The following is a 25997-nucleotide window of genomic DNA, read 5'->3' as shown; positions in this document are numbered from 1 at the left end:
ATTTTCGCCATATTCGTTCAGCTAACAAACCTGTTATTTGTCTCCTATTTGTTTGTCTGTGGCTTGTAAATATAAAAAAGTGTAATTTAGAGGAGATATTAACATATATAACATAGAAATACTTACAAATAATTTTCTTCACAATTGCGGTTATTAGAAGAGTTCCGTAGCTAGCGAGTGAAATCTTAGCCAGGGCAAGGTTTATGCTTTGTATGGAGCAGATAACATGTTTGTCTGAGGAGGGAACGGAAGGGGACGCGGAAGGTAGATACCATTTCTCTTCAACTTCATAAATATGGATTGTATGGTAATAAGGGACGTGTAAATAGCACGAGGCGGCAGCTCGTCCAACAGCAAACGGCACGCCTGCACGTTTAAAGTCAAGCAGTATACTGATGAAACTATATAGCAGTTGTCCCCCGTTTCCAACATGTCCAAATGCTTCAGCAGAAACATAACCATAAGTCATGGTTGTCATGACAACAAGCAGAAAAGTTCAGAATTAAAACTTTAACTTTCTGTTTCTCGACCATTCTCTTTCTCTCTACTTATATTGTGTCACACAACTGAAAATATGAACTGTAAACAAGTAGGTAGGATTTGGATCAAGTTTCATTGTGTGATCATTATTTTATCAAAACCTTTCCTACAATCCAATTTATAAACTTTCTATCTTGAAACGGTTTTGTTTGTATACTACAGGAACAAATAATATTCTCAGTATCAGTGATAAAATATAAAAATAATAGTAATTACGTAAGGTTGGTTATAATCAACAGAGTCTGAAACCTAACAGTCCCGTGAATTAATGATCTGTCTCTATTATTTATATAATATGAGAATGAATACATGTATATTGCTTGCAAGAACATCTTAGTGAAAGTAAAAAACAAAAGTGTATACTAATATGTCAACCACATTATATCTTTTATATCCAGAGCCGATTAGGCCTTTCGCCCAATACTATGTTCATACTACATATAAGGTATCCATATTAACACCTTCAGTTATACATTTACCAGTAATCTAAATGATTAGGCCTTTCGCCCAATACTATGTTCATACTACATATAAGGTATCCATATTAACACCTTCAGTTATACATTTACCAGTAATCTGAATGCTTGTGCCCTGATCAAAGCATCTATTTAATAATAGATCAGAACTGAAACTAATAACTTAATAAATCATGTAGACAATTTTACACGTGCCAGTACAAAAAGGAGTAGGTAATTTCATAAAACACGTGACATCACAATAAAAACTTAGTCTAAGTTCGATGTGGTATCTTTATATATATATATGTGGCCCGATGAGTTTTCTCTCTTCTGTTAATTAAAACAAATTATATGTGATAAAAGTTAGAGTATTGCACACCACTGGTACTTATAGAGTAATTAAAAATTTTGTATCATGTTATGACAACTGAGACAGTATACATGTGTATATATATATATATCATAATGTAAATACTTTTGCATTGTTCTGTTACCTGTATGTAGATCCAATACTTTTATCCTGCTACGACGTCAAAGACGGCATACATTTGTTAATGCCAACACTTTTGAACTGTTCTGTTATCTATACGTAGCATCAAACCTTGTATCCTGTTAATAATATTGAGACGATATTATCTGATAATATCAAGCCTTTTTCGCTGTCTCGATACATTTACTAAACAGTCTTATAACTTCTTGTTATGACGACTGAAACCTCAGAGATCTGATAATTTTAAGACTTGTGCTGTTATTATATCTACATAGCATATCTCCAAGACTTGTGGGCCCGGCATGGCCAGGCGGTTAAGGCACTCGACTCGTAATCTGAGGGTCGTGGGCTCGAATCCCCGTCACAAAAAAATATGCTCTCCCATTTCAGCTGTGGGGGCTTTATAACGTGACGGTCAATTCCACTATTCACTGGTAAAAGAGTAGTCCAAGAGATTATGATGGGTGTGATGAGTAACTGCCTTCCTTCTAGTTTTACACTACTAAATTAGGGACGGCTAGCGCTGATAGCCCTCGTGCAATGGTATGTCTAATAATTTCAAGACTTTTATAAGATGTGGCAAAGCTCCAGTCAAGACTTGTATCTTGTTATGCGATTGTGACGATATATATATAAGATATTATCAGTTCAATGCTTTTACTCTTCTCTGTTTTGTATATGGTAGTTCTTAAACTTCCATCGTGTTATAAAGACGTGTATGATAGTTGAAATGTTTGTACTCTAGGCTAATTACATTATAAATTTTCAAAAACATTCGAGTAGCCTCTTATATTGATTGATTAGAATTAAGAACAAAGCTACTCAATGCTTTGCTCACCACGGGTATCGAAACCTGGTTTCTACGGGTGTGAGTTCACGAACATACCGCTGTGCCACTGTTGGGCAGAAGTCGAACACACATCAACTATTATTCATTTTAAACAAAATACATTTAAAACAATTCAGAAGTTCTGGACCAGTTTGCTTATCAAGTATTTTCAAAAACGACCATGTAGAAGCAATGAGCAGAATCCAAATAATTACATTAAAATCAGTGACGATGCTTCTCTAAGTGTTATTAGAATGTGTTTACTATACTTACATAAAATACATTACACTATTTCGATAAAAGCATGTACACAGTGCTACTCTGTATGAAGAAGTAGAATCATGAAAATAAAAAGGGGTCACTCGCACCACCACTATTCAGTAGTGTTTTGTATGTCAGTAGGCACCAAAATGACGTTACTTAAGGGACGCTTGATGTTGCAAGTTGTACTGTCGTGACATCAGTAGAACGTGCGGATGCCATGATTCATGAGAAGAATTATCCTCCCTGTAGGCTACAACATAGCATGATCTGTGAACTTTATAAGCAAGAAACGAAACTTTTGCTACTCTTAATTTTGGTTTTATTTACTATTGAAACAGAATACTTAAGAGACCCTGCAGAAGTAGTGTTATTCTCTACATACAAATGACGTTTCAGATCAAATTATGATTTTTGTATAGAAAAGAAAAAGCTTCTTGGACAGTGACTTGTTAGAGAAAGAAAACCCAACTAAAATGCTATTTTTACACACGTCTCATTTAGAATCCGTAATGGACAAATTAGTTAAGAGAAAAAAGCATATGAATTTTTACGCGATTTTATCACGGAAGTTAAATCTAATTGGTTTCGAGTGTTTCGCCAGCTTTCGACGTTTAAACCGTAACGTTTGAGCTACGTTTCGTCAGGTTTAGTTAGTAAACATGTCAGATGTTCAAATGTAGGTAGAAAGTTATCATACGCTAAGTTTTCTTGATCTGATTAGTGGATTTGATTTTTCAATAATCTTTCGAATACTGTTTCTCCTCTTGCTCCTGCAAAAAGTTATGAAGTGACAATATTTGTTTTTGCCTGTAGCATCTAGTGTACATGTGACCAAGAATTAAATCAGTAGAACCCATTGTCATATCAAGGTGCGCGTAAAGAAACATCAGAGAAACGAGACACTGGTGCCACGAATAATTAATACTGATTTCGGCTGTACACTTCCATGAAAATAACTTTGAGATATAATGAACCAATACTCAGATCACAGGCCGTGAACTGACCCTCAATGTCACTCGAATTAAAATAAACGAATCTGGGTTTCTTTTAGAATTAAACTAAAATATTCGACAAACTACCATAAAACGTGCCTGGGCTTCATTACTTTAACAAAAGAAAGACAAATTAAGTAAAAATGCACTAGTTAAATTAAATCTACCTTTTATGCACTTTATTATACTTTAAGTGTGTGTTTACTGAAGAAAAGCGACATGTAGATGAAACAATTTTGGAATAACACGGGTTTATGAATTGCTAATCACAACTTTACAGTCCATTTGAAAATAGCCCTCCCTTGGTACAGCGGCAAGTCTACGGAGTTACAACGCTAAAATCAGGGGTTCGATACTTCAGTGAACTCAGCAGATAGCCCGATGTGGCTTTGCTAAAAAAAACATAAAAAATAAATAAAAATAGTGCTTTGTTGACCATTTTAGTTTCTCATTGGTCTTTATCAGTTTATAGAACGTTCAATACTAGTTATTAACGTCTGCTCTATCCATATTCCTACACGTTTACTTCCTTTGTTTTTGCTACCAGCAGGTGAGTAGATCGTTTCTATTAGTGCTAGTTAATTGTTCCCACACTGTTTCGTTGTTGTTGACTGTAGCGATCACATATAAAACCAACAGAGGCTCCATAAAGAGAAGCCGAAAACTCGACATATAATAATATTTTAACTAAGAACATTTCGAACGTTTCTTTTCTTTCCAGTTTATAAGTCTGAATAAAGGTAATACTTAATAAAGGTACCTGTAACAATAACGCCATCTATAACAATAACACTAATACTAATAAAATGTCCCGTAAAAACAGCACTGCATTTAACAATACTATCACTGTGATAAACGGTATACGTTACTCTCCGTGTAATGGTCGCAACCTTCAGATATCTACTACCAACAATAATAAAACACCATTTTAGTTCGTGTTAAAGTATAAAGGTTTATTAAGGTCTTAATCCTATTACACGGTTTTATTAGTGATTTTCCCAACAGAAGAGTTTATTATTTTAGATAAAACAAAGTACATATCAAGCTAGAAGATGTATGAATGAGGTTTATGCCAAAATACAGGGTGTTCGGAAAGTCACTGTACACTTATATATTTATTAACAGACAAACTGCACAGTGACTTTCCGAACACCCTGTATATTTCACGTCTTTAATTCCAGTCGCGTTTATCCATAAATATGGTGGTTAGGGCACTTGATTTTGCGATCTGCTGCTCGCCCGTTAGAATCTCCTCTCTGAACATGTTCGGTCACCTAGCCGTGCGAGTGTTATAATGTTTCAGTCAATTCCACTATTTGTTAATAAAAGAGTGGTCTAAGAGTTAGCGGTGAACGATGTTGGTGAGCTTTACGCTAAATTCAGCAAAAGAGACAAAGAAACAAGTCCAACGTATCACCTGCATATTACAACTCATTTAAGATTTACCAACTACAGAATAAGCACACAATACTCTGGGTTGGATATTCTGCAACTGGCTGGTCTAGTTGTATTCTATGTTTAAAGACGATTTTACTGTTCATGGACGCCTACAGCCTAAAATCAGCTTTTTACTAACTGTTTTGACTTTATTATTCTTACATTAGCAGCACCCCGCCCGCTAGTACAGCGGTAAGTCTACGGATTTACAGCGCTAAAATCAGGGGTTCGATTCCCTCAGCAGACAGCCCAATATGGCTTTGCTATAAGAAAACACACACACACATACATTAGCAGCGGCGTTCGTTATGCTAAGAACCGCGTAGACCAACATATGCTGCAGAACGTTTTATGAAGTGACTTGTGAAGAGAATGAGTCCAACAACAGAACAAACAGACCTACAGAAAAACTAAATATGAAGTTCCAGAGATTAGAAAAAGAGAGGCAGGTATACGAACTGATGTAATATAAATGAAGTATAAATAAACATAAATGAAGGTAGATAGAAAATAAAAAAGACAGATAAGTAATTGAGGGGTATATTATAAATTCATTATCTGCCTATATATGTATATAAGGAAAGAGTAACCGTGAAGGTTGTTTTTTTTGTGACTCGTGCCTCTACACTTCTCTTCTATGAATAAACACATGTATCGAAGGATTCACTAGACCTGGTTTTGAAAGTTGGAAAACCTTCGGGGTAGAGAATATAGAAGGTTGTCTATTATTTCCAGTCAGTTGGAAGTTATTGAAGCATAAGAGCAGCATTGCGTGGGCCTCTCCAATATTTGTGTTATAAGCTATTGTATTAGCTGATCATGTTTATTTTGATATGCTTATACGTGTGTGCTCATCTCGCGAACACACACAGACAAGCGTCTAAAGCTCTGAGCTTGTATATACTGAAATAAAGAGCTCAAAGTTTTGTAAAGTAATCGGTTGACCAGAAGCAGAATACTAAAACAAATGAGAAAAGAGATTACCCGATAGACATTATGCCTAAGTACATTGGGATATTCAAGAAAATACACCAATTGCTGGAGGTCGTTTACATAAAACGTTCTTTGGTTGGGGATTGAGGCTGCTCCGAGCCTCATTTCCATAAATCTACACGGTTGCGATGTAGAAGCCTTCTTGTCTAGCTTTTATTAGCCGGGACAGAGGCAACCCGCAGTGCTGGTTTTGTTTTCACAGATGAGCTGCAGAAGTACGCTATGGCCTCGAGGGAAAGAGGATTTTCTTAGGTATCAAAAGAATCGATTGTTTTCGAGAGTAAAATGCAGGTAAAGAATAGAAGCACAATCTAACCTGTATTGAATATCAGTACAAAAAAGTGGTCCTACATGTTGTTATTTTCTTAATTTGAAAATACGGTTTTTTTGCATCTGAGATTTTTACGGAAAAACCCAAACAAACTAACAACTAAAAGCAGCGGAAAAATTAGTTCCAGAGGAAAAATATCTAATGTTAACTATTTTGAAAGATTGTAAATATATTTCACTGGTTGGGTGGAAAAAAATGGACTAATATGACAACGTGAACCATTTGTTACAGTAGATTTATTACAATATTTCTAGAATAAAATTATTATATGTGTGCAAAGTTGAAATACAAGAAACAGAGTAGCCAGTATACCGTTTGAAAAAATATGTCTTCATACGATAAATATAAACCGAATCAAAACTGAATGACCGATAATTTAATATAATTGGCAATGATAATTGTTTTTTTTGTTTTTTTTGCCTGAAACATAAAGTGATGGAATGTCTTACAAATAACTTAGTGTAAAAATGTTATCCTAAAAGAAAAAATAGTAATAAAGTTTACAGTAAAAAAGTTGCACTAAACAAACTTTGTAGTTCCCTCAATTAAGGAAAGGCAGGTATTCAAAATCAAACCTACAGAAAACACGTGTTGAGGTTGAAATTAAGTTTAAGCAAGTAATTAACGTAACCTTAGGCTTTTCATAGTTTTAGATACATTCTGTACTTTCCGTAAGGAAAAAAGTACTAATTAATGTGCCGTAAAACAATTATTCTGAAATTTCATTAGCATAAACTGAATGTTCCTCCATCCCTTACGGCGTTGAGAAGAAAATGAGATGTGTGTACTATTCACTTTACAAACCGAACTATGAAACAAAACTATTAATGCATCTATGCAAACTTTAACCCTAGTCTCTTGCTTTGTCCATATCAACAAACAACACACATCTCTATCTAGATTCGTGAACTTATGCTTTCTTAAAAATATATATTTTTTTGAGATTTGTATTTATTATATTACACATTTACTAAACTTTTTCGTGATATGAAAGATGGAATGTATGAACTTAATCGGTAGACACGAATAAATTCTTACTGGTAAGTAGTTATATAGATTGTTTCTGTGAAGGAGACGTCTACATGATTATAAGAAAACACCTAAGTTAATTATACAATCTTAAGTATTTACAATGCTAAAACCCGGGGTACGATTCCCGCTGTGGACAGTGCACAGATAGCCAGTTGTGTAGACTTGCGCTAAAAACAAAATCAACAGAAACAAATTTTAATTAAATTAGGTTTTGTACCGATGAGAGAAAGTTAAGTATGCAATAAGTAAACTGTTAATTCAAATAATGAAACAATCTAATCTTCTTTATTACTTGTTAACATGTACAAAGATCACTATTTCTGTTATAGAAACTTCATAAATAGGAACTGGTTTTTTCTTTAACCGTGTAAAAGTCAAGTGTATTTTTCTTATCTAGTAATCAGTTTTAAGGAATCTGATTTTCTCACCATTATTGTTATATTCAAGACAACTTTGATCAGTTCTTTGTTGATTTCTAAGATCGTATACAATGCAACCAGATGCCAATTTTCTACGAGTTAATCACTTCCAATTGGCTGACGATGCCCGTATTGTCGCATTTCCCCTTAGTCACGACAACCACAAAGACCGGTAAGTCGATCCACACCCTCGAGCGAAGCTGGCGTAATAAAAACATCAAACAAACTTTTATTCTAACTCGTCTGTAAGTGACAGCCAAACAAGGTTAAGATAATGAAATAATAATTACATATGCCGACACCGAGGGCGCCACTGGCAATCAAGCGGAAATTATTAGAAGACTTGAGGCATTTAAAGGAGTTTCTTCTAAGGGTATGTTCCTAATTCTTTGTAAATAAAGAATATTTCTATTTGTCTATGTAATGAAAATATAGTGATTGTGGTCTTTGAATAGCTTGAATAAACAGGTAATACATGATATATAGTTTTATAATTCACGCAGTTTCTGTAAATATTTAAATTTTAACTTTGTTTAAACTTCATCGGTAGGATAATAGTTTGGGTAACAATGGCTAACAAACTAGCGAGTTCAGTGTCTTATAGCGGAATAATTTTTTTGGGTAACTGAGAGTAGCGTGTCAACATTGAGGATAATATGTGTATGGAGTGGCTATTTGTAACGTTTTGTTTCTTTGTGCCAAGATTTTATTGTTGAAAGTCCACAGGTTTGCCACTGTGCCACTGAGGGTATTTGCAATGCAAGTTTGACGTGTTGGGTAACTAGGACGGCGGGTTGATTTTTTCAGATGTCTTGTTGCAGTTGGATGATCCGTTTGGAAACTGGGTGTAAAAGCGAGCATTTTGAAGGCTTTAGTGGAAGTGTCAAAATTTTGATAAACATGATATAATGGACTGCTCAATACACTAAATCAATTTTGGGTTAAAAATTAACATTTAAAAATGAAAATCGAATCGAGATTATAAACGGAGTAATTAATTTTTTCAAAAACTTTATTTTTCTTTTGCTCAAACAGTCATTACTGATGTTATTTGCTTATAAATCTTGCAAAAAAAGTTTGTTGCAACAAAACAACATCTTATCCGATACAAGAAATATCATTCTACAAAGTTCATGCACTGGTATCATAAACTCTGTACTAATTTCATCAACCTTTAAATAAAAAAAAACAAACCACCATTATAGTGAGTGATACAGCATCTCAATAGGGAATTTAAGTATATGAGCAAACTGGCCACCTCATCGAATTTAACATTTCGCATTTCGTGTTATTGTGAAGTCTCGATATATCATTTTGACAATTGCTTAGTTAATTAAACTTTTTTGCATGAACTAACGAAAAGCAATTTCTTTCTTATTTATTCTCTTATTTTCTTACAGATATTCAGAGAATGGTACATTACCGCAAAAATTCCATCCGGTATTCAGGACAATCAGTATCTCCTGTAGCCACCTCTTCTAGGTGGTCTTCATAAGGCTTTTCATCAGGTCAAGATCTCTAGGCACGTGCAAGTCAAATACGCATGCAAACACGTGCGGTTGTCTGGGTGATATGTGAGTGTACAATGGACAAGGGGCAGAAGAAACGTATTGGTACAGGACGTGTTAAAGCCCTGTAGTTTGCATGACAACACGAAGTGTGAATTTTATTTTATTCTAATGGAAAATTTTAAAAAAAGTTTTGAAAAGGAAAGATTTTTCAATTTCAAGTGCTGTAAATCCTGCTAGTGAAATTTGTAGACAGTCTCTTGTGGCTCAATAGCAAAGCGTCTGTCTCATGGGAAGTCTTACTTTTGTCACTGAGTAGGGGTGGTCGTATATCAGGTAGTTCTTGAGAAAAAAACAGGCAGTAGCTCCTGTCAATACGACAGTAACGTTAACACTAGAAGAACCGCCAAGCTGTTCAACAGGGATCGGTTTTCGTAAAGATTAAGGTCATTCCAAGCCCGAGCTGTTACCACTGACAGCTATTTACAAATTATAATATGAATCTAAACATTTCAAGAGATTTATACTCACCAATACGCTTTAGTTCAACGTTCACGTTTTCATACTAATAAGTCCTGCGGTGGGACAGTGGTATGTCTACAGACTTGGAACACTAAAATCTGTAGCTCGATTCTCCACGATGGACACAGCAGGTAGCCCACTGTGGCCTTGCTCTACAATAAACGAACAAACACATTAAGTATTACTATTCAGATTTTACTTTTACACTCTTACCATTAACTATAGCTCAAGGTTTCCACTGTAAAAACGTAATGAACTTTTTTATAATCATAAGAAGATAAGCGTTAAGGTACAAATAACAATTACGAACACACAATTACTTTAATTAATTGTAGGAAATATGACCTGAAAGTTTAACACAGTACATTGAATTAATTTGTCATCCAAACATAGTTGTAGTTTAACTTTAAAACTCACGAAAACTTTTTAACACGAATTTAGGTTTTAAAAGAGTCTCCTGCTGTGATCATTAATTAATTATTGATGCTTCTGGCAGTTCATAAACCCAGTAAGTAAAATTTACGTAAATACGATCGTTGTGCAAATTACTGAAAGACTGATATAAATCCGCATTCCCAATACAGATTGTTTAACACTCGAGATATACGTAGTGATTGTGGAAAAGTACTTGAGTACTATTTTCTTTTGCCTCGTCACATTGTTTTGATTTAAACTTGATTAACGTTTGCTGTGATTAATGAGGCAGACAGTTGCATCAACATGATAAAATATATAATTTGTCAATGGTTCTTCTCTTAAAGCTCCAGTCACGCCCCCTATCCCACTGTACATTCAAAGCAATCAGGAAGCATGTAATCGTACAAACAAATACACGAGCAATCTTTCCACATCAGATTGTGGAAAGTTGGGCGTATGTGTAATGTTCTAACCTTCATACATTGCTACTGATTTTACCGAATCAAGTCTCGGACTATCAAATCGAGGCGATTACATTGGTCGTTCTGGAACAGGCCTAATGTTAGCTAAACTTTTGTCATTTATTTTCCCCAGGCATTAGTCAAGTTTGTTTTTTTTTATTTCTCCCCTTTTGCAGGAGTTTCTATCTCCCTGTTGTCATGGCAACTAAGCTATTAGTAAGCACTAGACATGAGTAGTTAACAAAGAGTTCTTTTTAGCAAGTTTTCAAACTCGCAACAGTAAGGTAGGGGGAGAACTCACAGACACTTTTACCGTTTAACGTATTTGCAGTGAGAAAAGCAACATTTAACGAATCAAAGAATCAAACATTTTGTTTGTTAAGTATGAACGTCCTTCGCAATTTTGTCGCCAGGTGTAGTTATTTACGTTTTGCTTGAAATACACATAATTAAAGAAGTATTCTGTAATTTTTCATACAATTTGTTTAACGATAATAATGGAAATTTGTTTACAGATGTTGAGTATTCACATTATTCAGATTGTTTACAGCTGTTGAGTATTCACACTACTCAAATTGTTTACAGCTATTGAGTATCCACATTACTCAGATTGTTTACATCTGTTGAGTATTTACACTACTCAAATTGTTTACAGCTATTGAGTATCCACATTACTCAAATTGTTTACAGCTATTGAGTATCCACATTACTCAGATTGTTTACAGCTGTTGAGTATCCACATTACTCAGATTGTTTACACCTATTAAGTATTCACATTACTTAGAATGTTTACAGCTGTTGAGTATCCACATTACTCAGAATACTCCCTGTTTTGTAGTTAAAGGTTTTTATACCAAAAAAAATGTTATTGTGATATCTTAGCCTTTAAAGGTAAATAACAAATTACAACTGAATAGCAAGTAAGACGTTAAATATATTAAAGTGGTAAAGAAGTTGTGTTTGCTAATAATAATCAACACCATGCTAACACAAACTGGCATTCTAAGAGAGTTCATTACCACGGAAAGAAATATTTATGTTAGTAGTTTTAAACAGTGAGTTTAACAAAGATAACGGTGTTTCGTAATTATTGTGTTGTATTTCTGATGAAGTGTTGTTAACATTGTTCTGTTCCTATTGTTGCGTTGTTTTTCCGTTCAAGATTGACAGTCGTCACATAGTTCATCAGTTAGTCTTTCCTGATAAACTGTAACATTAAGCTGAGTCTTTCTGTGTCACTAAACAGTGTGATAAAATGTCTTATTATACATTAATGACGAGGAAAGGATATTTCTTTGGGACGGACAAACAGAACATAAGATAAGTCAGTAACGTTACGAAGGAAATGAGTGAGTATAGAGTGATAGCTTCTTAACAAACAAAACTCTTAAACCAAAATGGCGACTACTTTATTCCAGCCTTTTGACACTCACACAGACCCTACTTCGTTAGTAACAAGATGGAGCAAGGTGATGAATCAACATTTCGAAAACTTTGTGATTGTTTTGGATTAAGAAGTCAATTAGCGAAAATAAACAGGAGAAGGAAATTATAACATTTTGCAGGAAAAGTTAATAACTTATTTGACAGCTGCCAGATACAAGTGAAACTGAGAATTATGTAACAACACAGTTAAAAGAACTGACTGGGCACTTTAAGCCAAAAGTAAACAAACAATATGGAACTTGTGTTTTCTATTTTTGAGGCAGAACAAAATCAATATGTAATGCTGTATGAGGCTTAATGAGGCTACTGCAATTGGAGAGAAATGCAGTTTTACTGTTAGATAAAAACTGTATTACGTGTATTTCAGATTTCACCACTATTACACTTTGAGAACAAACAGGGAAGAAATGTTATAGGTATGCTGAAAACTCAAGTTTCAAGCAAAAGAAATTGAACTTTCAATACATACAAGTCTGTTGGATTAGAAGCTGTCTCAGTTCAACAAAGATGCTATCTAAAGCCCAATAAGACTTTTGCCTATTCCAGTAGGCTTCTAACTCCCGTTAAACGACGATGCTTACGAACAGAAAAGGAAGCCATAATCATTTTGTGGTTCCGAAAACTTCTATCTATACTTCACTGGAGCTAATTGGATGATTATTATTGACCATGAACCATTGGATTTCATCTTCGTTTACTCCTAATCGTATCCACAAGGATAAACATAAGGTATATGTCTCCAGCGTTATAATTTTAAAGTGGAATATATCCCAGGAAAAACAGCTTAGCAGAGCGTGTTTCTCAATTCCCACAACTAAGTAGTACTTGTACTATAACACAAGAACGTGGAAGGTTACTGAAGATATAACATATCCTCCATATATCCAGTAATGTAGTATTAAAACCATGACTTTATAGGAAGTAAGGACCGAAACAAAGAAAGACGGTGCTTGTCGCAATTATGATAAATATTAAAGAGAATCGGTTTGGTTTGTTTTGAATTTCGCGCAAAGCTACACGAGGACTATCTGCACTAGCCATCCCTAATTTAGCAGCGTAACACTAGAGGGAAGGCAGCTAGTCATCACTACCCACCGTCAACTCTTGGACTACTCTTTTACTAATGAATAGTGGGATTGACCGCCACAATGTAACGCCCTCACGACTGAAAGGGCGAACATGTTTGGTGTGACGGAGATTTGAACCCGCGACCCTCAAATTACAAGTCGAGTGTCTTAACCACCTGGCCATACCGGGCCGTTAAAGGAAAACCAAAATATTGTAAAAAAAAAAAGAAAAGAGAAACAGATGTCTCCTTCAGATTCAAGTAGAAGTGGCTCATTTAATTTAAAAACAATTGATTCTTTTGTGAAGAAAACTAGGAATTTTATTTTCTTCACAAGATTGGGTAAGTTCACTACCTCATAAAGGTCAAGGTATCGTGAAGACAAAGAATCTTTCAAGAGACATAATTTGGTTTCTAGAAATTGACATGACATGAGAAAACTATTTAGTATGTTAAGTAATTGTCTTCGTCACTCTCACATTCGAACCTGTAACGTCAATATAGACTTCAGTAGATAATTTTCAGGTGGTTCCCATCTTCTTGTAGTTATTTATAAGCATTTAAAATATCTTGAAGTAAAACATATGTGATATATGTATTCAAATTTCCTAAGAAGTTTGGACCGACAAATAGTTTATATTTTTACGACTAAATCATAAAAAAATTATTATAACTTTACTTTATTTTAGAGCCAATACGGTAGCAATAAAAATATATTACTGTTGTTGAAGTTTAGAGGAAATTCCGGAAGCAAAATATTTGTATGTTCATAAAGAATGGCTTCGCAACCCCAAATCAGAACAACTGATACTTCATTTGTTTTACTTGCTCTTCACCAACAGCAACGCTACTCAGCTTCGGACACTGTTATTTGCATGCAGGAATGACGGGAACGCTAAATCTCATATAAAGAAGTCTGAAAACAAACCCTGACCAACATTACTATACCCCAGCATCATTGTAGCAGACGTAGTTGTCCTCGCTAACCAGAAAAGTTGATTGTACAGAGATAGATAGACTGTATACTGTTATACAGAAAGAGTTTCATTGATTACTTTATGAACAAAATGAAAAATACACCATTTAAAAAAAAATGTTTTAATTTCAAATTCTTGGGGAAAGAAACGACATAGATTTGGAAAACCCGCAAAGATAACGGTTTAGAGAGCTATGTAGGAAAGGTGACAGATGGATAAACCAGAGGAATTCCGTAATAACAATAGCCAGAGAGGTTACGAATACCATAACAGAAGTGACCGCTATTGGAGAAAACCAAGGAGCTGGATGAACCACAGCAGTTCTGTAAGAACAATAACCAAAGAGGTTATATCAAGCATAACAGAAGTGACCGCTATTGGAGAAAAACAAAGACCTGGATAAACTACAGGAATTTCGTAAAAACAACAGCCAGAGGGGTTATATCAAGAACAACAAAAGTGGTTGCTATATGAGGAAACCAACCGCTACGAAATTTTTTAACTTATCGTCACCACCGTCAGACAGTGTAGCTTGTGTGTGGTATTATTCAGTTTTAGCCTTTTCATGATCGCCTTTGCTCCTATTTCTATAGAGGAAAAGAAAATGTGTAATGTCGTTATGTATCTGACTCAATACTTTATGCAGTATTGAAATTTCCCACTTTTCTGTTTCATTCCGGGTATTAGAGCTGTCACATCATTTGTTTCTTTTTAACTTGTCAACTTACCCACAACTTTGGTTCATCAACATTATACTGACAGACTGTAAGAGTTTTAGTGTCCAGTTCATTCATATGTGTTTATACCATAGTAGTATTAAAACTTTCACACTGCATAAAGTTTGTAGTATTGTACTTACGGTTTCTTGAGTGAAACTTTAATGTTATCGTTTTCCAATACCTATTGCATTATTAATAAAGTTTATATATTGTAAATTAGATCCATCATCCTACTCTTGGAGCAAGGAGAACCACCGTTCACTAGATCACGAGAGTGTTAGGTCGCCTCACTCTTAGGACAAGGAGAACCAGTGTCACTAGATCAGGAGAGCGTAAGTTGCCTCATTCTTAGAGTAGGACGAACCAGTGTTCGCTAGATGAGGAGAGTCTAGATGGCCTCACTCTTAGAGCAAGAAGAACCAGTGTTCAATAGATCGGGAGAGTATAGGTGGCCTCACTCTTAGAGCAAGGAGAGCTAGTGTTCAGTAGATCAGGAGAGTGTAACTGGCCTCACTCTTAGAGCAAGAAGAACCAGCGTTCACTAGATCAAGAGAGTGTAGGTCGCCTCACTCTTAGAGCAAGGAGAACCAGCGTTCACTAGATTGGGAGAGTGAGAGTGGTTGTTAGGAATGTAAATAGTGAATCACTTTGAGTTGGTGATGTATAAACTTTACTTTCAAGGTAACTGACAAACGAAGCAATAATGGTATTAACAGAATAAGCTCAAATGCCTTGTAAAACTTGATAGGTTTTTATTCTGTAATTTAAATATGAGTAATTTAAAACTTTCGATTTATAACTCTCAGTGCTCATGTGAAATTTCTAAGAATAAAACCAAACCCTTCCATTATACATTTGAGTAATAATTATATTTATAAACTAAACTGATTCTTATTTATTATAATGATACTAACTATACGTAGTTCAGGTTTGCAAACTAAATCAGATTTGTTTATATATTAATAAACAAACAAATAAAGCTACAGCTGATAAAGTCTAAAATATAAAGTAGTTAAAGTCAAAATAGTGAATAGCGAAAGATTTAGCAAGTTTTTGGTCAAACAACATTCATCGAACCTTTGTCCACATATTCTTATTTTCCTTACAGACATTTTGTTAAAATAAAAATATCTGCCTCATTATTTAATTTCAAATTGAAATTTTAAACACTCCATGGAATCAAAACGGGTATCCTAGAGCCAGTATATGTACGTACACTGCTGGCCAAAATCTTAAGGCCAATGAACATAAAGCAAATATATGCATTTTGCGTTGTTAGACACAACCACTTGAGTAGAGCTTCGAAAGATGAAAATAAGAAAAGGGAAAATAATTTTTTTTTTTTTTTTAGCATTTAATAGGGGAAAATGTAAACACTATGAAATTAGCCTAAATACAAGATGGTCTAAAGTTTAAGACCATACCAAAAAGAAGTCCTAAACAAGGTAGGAAGTGCCCAACAAGAGGTCTCAGTAGTAAGTTGCACGGCCGTCATTGCGAATAACTTCAAACATTCGTTTTGGCATGGTCGATATAAGCGTTTGCAGAAGGCTGGGCTGGAATGTTATTCCAAGTGGTGAAGATGGCTTCACAAAGATCATGTACTGTTTGGAATTGACGTCCATTTCTATAGACTTCTCTTGCTATCTACCCCCAAACATTTTCAATGGGGTTCAGTTCGGGCGAACACACTGGATGGTCTAAAAGAATCACGTTATTCGTCATGAAAAAGTCCTTTGTCCTGCGGGCATTGTGGATTGCAGCGTTGTCCTGCTGAAAGATCCAGTCATTTCCACACAAGCGAGGGCCTTCAGTGAATAAGGATGCTCTCTCCAACATGCCAATGTAACCAGCTGCTATTTGACACCCCTGTATAACTTGACACTCCATTGTTCCATGGAAGGAGAAAGCACCCCAGATCATGATGGAACCTTCTCCACTGTGTCGTGTACAAAATGACTCTGGTGGGATATCCTTATCGTGCCAGTAACGTTGGAAGCCATCTGGACCATCCAGGTTAAATATTTTCTCATCAGAGAACAAAACCTTTTTCCACTTTTTTACGTCAATTGTTTGGTGCTTCTCAGCAAAGTTTAACCGAGCTGTTTCGTGATGTGGAAGGAGGCGTGGCGTTTGAAGACGTTTACGGTTTTTAAAGCCTTTCTCTCGTAGATGCCGTCTTATTGTTCTTGAACTGCATTCTGCGTCTGTAAGGGCCTTAATCTGGTTCGACGATCGGCTGGTGTCTTGCCGGACAACCCGTAGAATCCTCCTGCTCAACGCCGGCGAAATTGTCTTGGGACGACCACTTGAAATTCTCTTTTAAGAAATTTGCAACAGCAGTTTTACTACACCCAATCTCACCAGCGATGACACGTTGAGAGAGACCTTGCTTTTGCAGCTCGACAATTCTGCCACGTTCAAACTCTGTCAACTTTTTAGTCTTTGCCTTGTTTTTACCCAATGTAACATAGGAGATGTCAGTGGAAGATGTTGACAACGCTAATGCTTGAACACAAATGACTAAATTCCGTTACGTGTTTACTGATTAACGCTTCGTTTCAGTATGATCCTAAACTTTTGACCAGCTACTATTTAGGTTAATTTCATAGTGTTCACATTTTCCCTATTAAATGCTAAAAAAGTTTTTTATTTTTATTTTCTCTTTTTTATTGTCATCTTTCGAAGTTCTACTCAAATAAGTGATTGAGTCTAACAACGCAAGATGTATATTTTTTCTTTATTTTCATTGGCCTTAAGATTTTGGCCAGCAGTGTATATAAAGTTCATCTTTCTCTATTGAAGTTACGGATTCAGCAATGAAACTTACTCGACGTACTTTAAGCTTCATTACAATTAAAATGACATCTCATACTATCGCAAAAAAAATAATAGTTTTGTTGTATTCCATTTTAAGTGCACATGTAATATTTTATTGTTTGAGGTGGAAAATACACATATCAGTATAAAAATCTATTAGCAAAGATGGAGCTAATCTGGAAAGAGATGCGACCTGAAAACAAGCTAAACATGACAACATATGATAAGAATTCAGAGTAGTCAGTCTCTTGATTGAACGGAACTTAATGTAGAAGTTTATCGCATCACCATGTTAAAGTGAGTGTATATTCATGTAAACAATGGAGGAATATGAACAGTTCAACATGCTAAGATTAATGTATTTTAATGTTATCAACTGGCGTGGCGGAACAAAAACAGCTCGTCATGCCAAAATAGGTTTGTTTTGAATATTAACAATTCGTGTATCACTGAACATTTACCAAGTTGTACTCATCTTTGTTATCGTATTGTAACACTAGCATTCTAACACGCCATCATTTGAATTGCAGCAACCAATATTACATCAACATTTTGGCACGTTAAACTATTAATAGTTAATGTTAAAAAATTCTAGAAATATTAATACTCTATAACTTTAATTGTTAATTTGAAAATTTAATGGAATAGTAAAACATTGAATCACGTACAATTGTGCTTAGTGACTACTTGTATTTGAAACATCGTGTATTTGACATGATAAAACGTTGAATCATTGAGATGTGAAACGTTAAATAGTAATACCTACATATAACCGAAATTACCACCAACTATGATATGAATACTTCCATCTGGCAGGCTGCAAGAATCAATATATATTCACTACTCAAAAGTATGTATGTGTTTCAAACTTTATTGAACTATATGGCTGCGTCAAGATAACCAAATATACTTCGTAAACCCCGTTTCTGCGTCTGCGCATGACGTTTGACTCTTACGAGCCCAGTAATAGCCTTATAGGGGTAGCAAATCCGATTTATATCGTAAATATAGCCACGATAAGCCCCAGAGGCTTGTGATGTCCATTTATCAGGCTTACTATCCTTTCACTGACCGTTAAATTGTCCCTTCACGATAACCGAACACTGGGCGGACACTGGTCTTATCTTCCACTAACTCTGAAATGATCTAAAAGTCTGTTTCCTCCCACCATATTCTCCTCACTCACATAATATTTTTCGTGTGGGGCCCAGACACAAATCATCGTTATGCTATCCCAACCATCGCCTGGATTTTTGCTAATGTCGAAAATAAGCTCGCGGTCTTGTCGGGAGCAACAGAACCTGATGTGATCCTACATAGAGTCATTGGATTAATATTTCACTGTATTTTAATGTTTCGTTTAAGACTAGGCAGACTGCAGGCAGTTATTATAAATATTATCACAACGTAACTGAAGATCTATCTGTTCATGAATTCACTGCATGAATAATACTTCTTTAACTTAGTACCATCCCCCCAAAAAAACAACAACAACCAACTAACAACACACACAGAAAAAAAAACAAGAATGATCACGTGCTTTGCACGTACATTCAGGGTTTCCAACTGTATACTTAAGTTGAATTACTATATTACTAATTACTGTACTGCGTATAGACGTATGTGTCTGGCTCGAGCGTGGAAAAATATCGATTACAATTTAAAGAGCTAAGGTGAAGTTTAAAAGCTCTCCACTCATAAGCTCCTTATTAGCAAATGAATATCTAATGAATATTTGCTCAAAAAGAAAGACAGATAAGTAAATTGTTAAAAAAATTAAATAAATGACCCAATTGAATAACATTATTTAGAAATTTGTAAGTATAATCATCTTGAGGCGGTTAATCATAATTTTCTATTATAGAAACATCAACTGCAGTTTTTGTATCTTATATTCAGAATTTGTACTTCATTCTTCTAGCTGAAGCAGATCAGAAGATACGCTATTAAATGTTGCCGCCCGAGGGCGCATGACCTGCTATAGGGGTCGTCTGCTTTTTGGTTAATAAAATGCTATGCTTTATATAAATTTTTTTTCTGAAAAAAACGATAGGTTTTCATAAATTTATCGGAAACATAGAAAGAATCTGAAAAAAAAATAGTGGAAACGCATTGTCACAGAAACTTAAAAACAAAACTACGACATTACGTGAATCTAACAACAAGTAAAAAGTATTTAATGTGACCAACGACGTCGTGATACAAAATCAGACGAATAAGAGAACTGAGTAGTGTCTAAGAGAGGACGATAAAAATCAGAGAAAGAGCGAATGAGAGAAGAATGGCCAAAATGATGATGACGGGTATCACAAGTATAATGAATATCAAAACCATAGTCACATAAAGATGGCAAGAATATGAAACAGATCGAATGAAAGAAAGGGAATAAACATTTTAAGAAAAGAAGCAATTTAAGTTATAGTTCGACATGACTAGGTGGTTAGGGCACTCGACCCCTAATCGGAGGGTCGCAGGTTCGAATCCCCGTCGCACCAAACATGCTCGCCCTTTCGGCCGTGGGTTTGTTATAATGTAACGGTCAATCCCACTATTTGTTGGTAAACGATTAGCCCAAGAGTTGGCGATGGGTGGTGATGACTAGCTGCCTTCCCTCTAGTCTTACACTGCTAAATTAGGAACGGATAGCGCAGATAGCCCTCGTGTAGCTTTGCGCGAAATGCAAAAACAAACAAACAAATCATCGTTGTAATATAACAGAAGTAGGTGTTGATTTAAAGTTGGATTTAGTTTGTAAGTGCAAAACTTTAAGAAATTTTCAAATGCTTTCCACCCTTAGCTCGAGAAACATTCACAAGATTATTATTGGGGATAATGATTCGATCCTCTGTTTAAAAAATGCCACTTCTATCGAATAAATATTTTGTATCCGTTGTAAGCAAAATTCATATAATATATATATATGTATATACAGGTTTCAAATGGCCCCATTTAAGCTGAAACCTGAACTTAATTTGGTAAACAGACTGAGCACACTGGTCAATAAGTCACAACCTGGCCCTACAGTGGGTTATACAAACTCAGCCATTTAAATCTTGCATAGAAGTACAGTCAGGAAATGTTTCTTTAACAAATATCATATAATCAAATAAAGTTACAGAGACATCATTTCAAAAGCAAAAATTCAATGTTTGGTACAATATATAAACCTTTCCATAAAAAGAGCTCAACAAGAAAAATGTGTTTTTGTGAAATAACTTGTGTTTTGTACACGTGAATTAATATAATTAAGCTGGTTTACATTTACAAATAAAAATTGTATTTTATTTGTCAGTTCTGGTTTTATGCAATATAAAATACATCAAATTGTGAACATTGTTCTAATAAAAAACACACGAAAAGAAACATAGAATTGGATGTGTAAACTGCTTAAATAAAGGTATACTGATTTGATCTGAATTGAAATCTTAACAGGAAACAATCATTTACCACTTGTGAAAAAAGATATTAAACAAAGAGGGAGAAATATTTGCCTGTGTAGAGGTTAATCTATCTGTGCTAGCGATCAGAAACAGAGATTGTCAGACCTGAATAGAGAGTTTGAAGAGGGGAATATTAGTAATTTCCTCCCTATAGTATAGTGGTAGATAAACACTTTCTGAGCACTTCATACTCTTCAAAGCCACACAATCAAACAACAGAGGGAACCACTTGACCGATACTGATATTGCAGACTTCAAGTGTCTTCTCTGAGATACCAAAGCTCTGAGGTCCTCAGTCAGTGACAAACAGTAAAATATATTTAAGGTAATAAAACTAACAAAGTTATTTAGTTAATATACTTTCGTAATAGGTAATAGTGAGGTATAATACAGAGGAAGTAAGAATGCTAAATTAATAAAATACGATCATATGAAACCCAGAAAACTGCAAACAATAAAATATAAATAAAGTTGAAATAAAATTTTGTTCATCTGAAATGTTGTTAAGACGATACTTCGCAGCGAGTTTTAAAAGAAATCCAGCAAATTTCATGATTCATTTTGGAATAGATAAAATATTGTAATCTTGCGTGATGCACGAGACAATAGTTTTTTTTTTATTTTCGCGCAAAGCTACTCGAGGGCTATCCGCGCTAGCCGTCCCTAATTTAGCAAAGTAAGACTAGAGGAAAGGCAGCTAGTCATCACCACTCACCGCCAACTCTTGGGCTACTCTTTTACCAACGAATAGTGGGATTGACCGTCACATTATAACGCCCCCACGGCTGAAATGGCGAGCATGTTTGGCGCGACGGGGATGCGAACCCGCGACTCTTAGATTACGAGTCGAGTGCCTTAACCCACCTGGCCATGCCGGGGCCATAAATAGTTTTATTGATCCAAAACCTAATATTGCTATTTTTGAACATCTTTTATCAAATATGTATTTAAACTTAAATATTAGTTAGCTTAAAGCGTTGTTAACCACCCTTTTAAAGCTGAGTCGTCTAATATGTATCTGTATATGTGTGTATGTAGATATATATATATAATTATCACACTTTTACCACATTTTTTCTCAGAATTACTTTGCAGATTTATTTGTGATATGCGAAGGCGCTCTGCTTAAACTGTTGCTGAACTTTTATTTTTAAGTCACAGGTTACATAATTCTCGTTAAAAATCAATGGGAATTATAGTATATATTCTTTTTAACTTTGAATATATTTAGTTGTGCACCAAACGATATACCTTTTCACTATCACCTTCAGGTCTACAGCTGCCAGAAAGATCTTCAAAATTTTCTCTTTATTGTTCAAATAAAGAGGATAGAGTTCAAAGACTGGGCTGTGTAAAAACTCCTTATTCTGGTAACTACAATGTGAACTAAACTCCCACTAGTCCTCTTTAATCATTTGAGTCAATGGGTAGAATTTTTTTATTGTGATTAAAATAAACAGTGGTCTGTTTTATGGAGAATAAGTCCACAGGCATAAATTCCATATCATTTTTGGGTATTCCTAAATTACGCATAATAATTTTACTTCCTACACCACTTCTTCCTTCCACATGAAAAAACAAACAAACACGTTTTGCAGCAGTAATATAATAATGACGTTTCACTTCTCGATAAATAAAAGAGGTCGTTTTAAAACCTTATCGAGAGTCTATTTTCATATAATAATATCAATAAAAAAGGTTTAGATATTGCACGAAAAATCAAATTTTTCCAATTTTGAAATAATATAATGTTTATTACATGCCTTTTGTTAGGGAAATAACGTTCCTTAATAATACTTCTGTGTAAGATTCAAATGACTGGGTTTTTTTATAAGCTGTAAGATGAGGTATGGATCACTGCTTAGCATGTTTGGACTCTGAATCGAAAGGTTCATGGTTTGCATCCCACTGATACGATAACTCGCTCTGCCTATTGGACCATGCGTGCGATCTAAGAGTAGCGTTCAAACCCAGCTATTCTGATAGACAATAATAGCTCAAGAGTTGTGGGTAGGTACTGTAAAATATCTGCCTTCCTTCTGGTACATCATTTCAGAGTTAGTGGGTATTATAGCAACTAGGCTATCTGCTCCGTATGATGAGTTAAAACCAAGCAGTTGCAGATCTGAGATGTAGAACACTCTCGAATAAAATATATTTATATCATTGTTAATACTCTTTTATCTCTCTCTGAAAACGTAAATACCTTAATACCAACTAATTTGGGATATGTTTGGAAGCCAATAACATGCGGGTGGTCGGTCAGGACGAGCACGTTGAGCTACGTGAATTTTAGCTTGTGACTCTCATATTGCGAATTGTGCGTCCTAACTACTATATCAGGTCATGCCAAGCCCATTCTTTGACTTCACCAATTTTACTGTTAAGACTTTCAGTGACGCCTGATATCTTATTAACTGATTCTAGCCAAATGATGAAAAATATCTTATTATTACCTGGTTATGGGGCATGACCAATATTTTATTATTATATGGAGTTGAAATAAAAATTGCTTTCTTCTCCAAAAGTCTATAATTTCGAGATTTATAGTGTCCGCTACCTAGTAAATAAACATACGTAATGGTCCCTCGCTGGTACAGCAGCGAGTCTACGGATTAACAATGCTAAAATCAGGGGTTCGATTACCCTCCGTGGACTCAACAGATAGCCCGATGTGGCTTTGCTCTAAGAAAACACACACACACATACTTAACGCAAAGTCAGATTTTTAACACTGAATCATTTTATACTGTTTTGTCGTTTATTTGTGTTATACTTTTGAGGACCATGAAACATTCTATATTTGTGCAGCTCTTAGTAACCAAGTCACGTTCAAATGTACTATAGTTGTGAGTATCCTGTAGCATTGTAAACCTTTATCGTACTTGATGCTAAATCACATTCTATTGTACTATAATTCTTAAAATACAGTGACATTCTATACTTTTATTGCTCTTGGTAACAAGTCACGTTCAACTGTACTATATCTAGTTCTCAGGTTAATCTCAATTGCATTATGGTTCTTAGAATAGCTTTTTAAACTTTACACGGGATCCGCAATAGGTTCAATTTTCCTTATAGAATCCTAGAAGTTGTTAAAGCTATGTATGCACAAGCATAAGAAAGTGTCGGTGGTTTAAAATACAGAAAGCTTTCAACGGGCGGACAGAAGCCCTGGTTTCATTATGGTGGCTTCGTGTACGCGTAAGGACTACAGGAGTAAAAATAAATCTCATCAAGAGCCAGGTCCTAAAAAAAGGAATTTACCAGATATGTTACTAAAGTATGTCTTACATGTCAGCCGTAGATGATGACAAATGGCATTTTGATGAATTCGCTTCGATCCTTTAAAAATCGCCGATATGACTCTCGAGGGAGACTAGCACGTGTCTGTAGCCTGGTGTATTTCATACGACGACAAAACTTTGCTGAAATGTTTCGGACTATCGCACACACACATTTTTTTTTACTGTGGACATGTTAGACCCTGTCCAAGAGTATTTTGAAATTTGTGCAGCACTAAAAGTATCATACTCCAGGGAGTTCAGAATGGACTTTAAATTAGATCATCAAGACGTGCTGTTATTGTTATCAATATACGTACTTATATCGACAGTTTTGATGGATGGATCACGTCAATCTATATATCTGTTGGGATTATGGCCAAATACATCTGAATCAGCGAGGATACTCAACTGATGAATTAATGTATTATACGTTTTCGTTTTATAACATTAGTAACTGCTAGTTATAGACCAGTATATCAAATTAATTAGATTATTAATTGGGTTAGATTTTAATTCTGATCCATACAGATATTTTGCTTTTATTGGATGTTATCTGTCTTTTATCAGTTATACAGAAAGAAGATAGTGTTTATCCTTTGAACAAAAATCACTAGCAAAAGCTTCCAACAAGAACACAAAAGTAAAGTATCAAAATAAATCCCACATCAGCTAAGTATAGTTAAACATGACAGTTTTAACAGCTAACTCCAGATGGGACAGCAATAATTGCGGTCTTTTGGAATACAAATTTGTCACAGGGAGAGATTTTTCACAGAAGCTCTCCACCCTTCCAGTGCTTGGTCCAGAGGGGGTTAGGATATAATAGTCTACCCAGGGCGATCAATCACCCTTTCCCAGACACAAATAGTGGTGGCCTGCCTTATCAGCTCTGGACCCGGAACCCACCTTATCTATCGTATTGACTGAAGAAAGTGCGCGCGTCGAACCTCGAGTTTTGGCTCGAAACTTGTATGCAAATTGATCATTAAGCGCAATCGTGCCGTTGTTTTGTTGTGGCTATAATTGTTTTCGTTGCAATTTACTTCTGCTATTTTGATCCAACTACGATTATTTGCTATGCAATTTATTGCCGTTGGTTTTTAATAGTTAAAGTAACGACTGTAGAAATTCTCTGTTGTTGTGGCTAAACTCATCATTAAAATAATTACATTTTTTTTTCGTTGTTGTTTAAATAAATATTATAGTAATAATGTATTTTCATTGTAGTTAAATTCAACCGCTGTGTTTAACGTCAATGTTATACAATAATTATTTTCTCTCGAAAGAATCATTGCAATAATTTCTATTGTTTATAACGTCATTATAACACAGACTTAATAATTTACTTATTGCGACTGTTGTTATTTTACGTTGGCTTAAATTATTGTTGAGAAGTAACTAACTCTCTTTAGAAGTGCCTATGAAGTTACTCAAACAAAATCAATCAATATACAGAATTAAAAACTTATTTAAGATTTATTTAAGAATAGTATGCACTGAAATTATGAAACTATGGGTTATTACAATATAAATAGAGATTTCTGCATTA

The 25997-nt window shown here is 35.0% G+C and overlaps 1 protein-coding gene across 14 annotated transcripts in view; it reads right to left on the bottom strand.

Annotated features, from left to right (window-relative positions):
• LOC143229248 (POU domain, class 3, transcription factor 4-like) overlaps positions 1 to 25997 on the bottom strand; it is a 299882-nt gene that overhangs the window by 46495 nt on the left and 227390 nt on the right. For 11 of the 14 annotated variants that reach the window (XR_013015764.1, XR_013015762.1, XR_013015763.1 and 8 more), the window contains 2 exons: positions 9825 to 9967; positions 7633 to 7985 (listed from right to left, as the gene is read on the bottom strand). The gene's annotated coding sequence lies outside the window, so the exon portion shown is untranslated. Of the gene's footprint in view, positions 1 to 7391; positions 7534 to 7632; positions 7986 to 9824; positions 9968 to 25997 lie in introns of those variants that run through there. The other 3 variants (XM_076461325.1, XM_076461323.1, XM_076461327.1) reach the window with 3 other exon arrangements.

Source organism: Tachypleus tridentatus, chromosome 10 (assembly GCF_004210375.1).
Source record: "Tachypleus tridentatus isolate NWPU-2018 chromosome 10, ASM421037v1, whole genome shotgun sequence".
NCBI classification, from domain to species: domain Eukaryota; kingdom Metazoa; phylum Arthropoda; class Merostomata; order Xiphosura; family Limulidae; genus Tachypleus; species Tachypleus tridentatus.
This window is presented reverse-complemented; position numbering and strand designations above follow the sequence as displayed.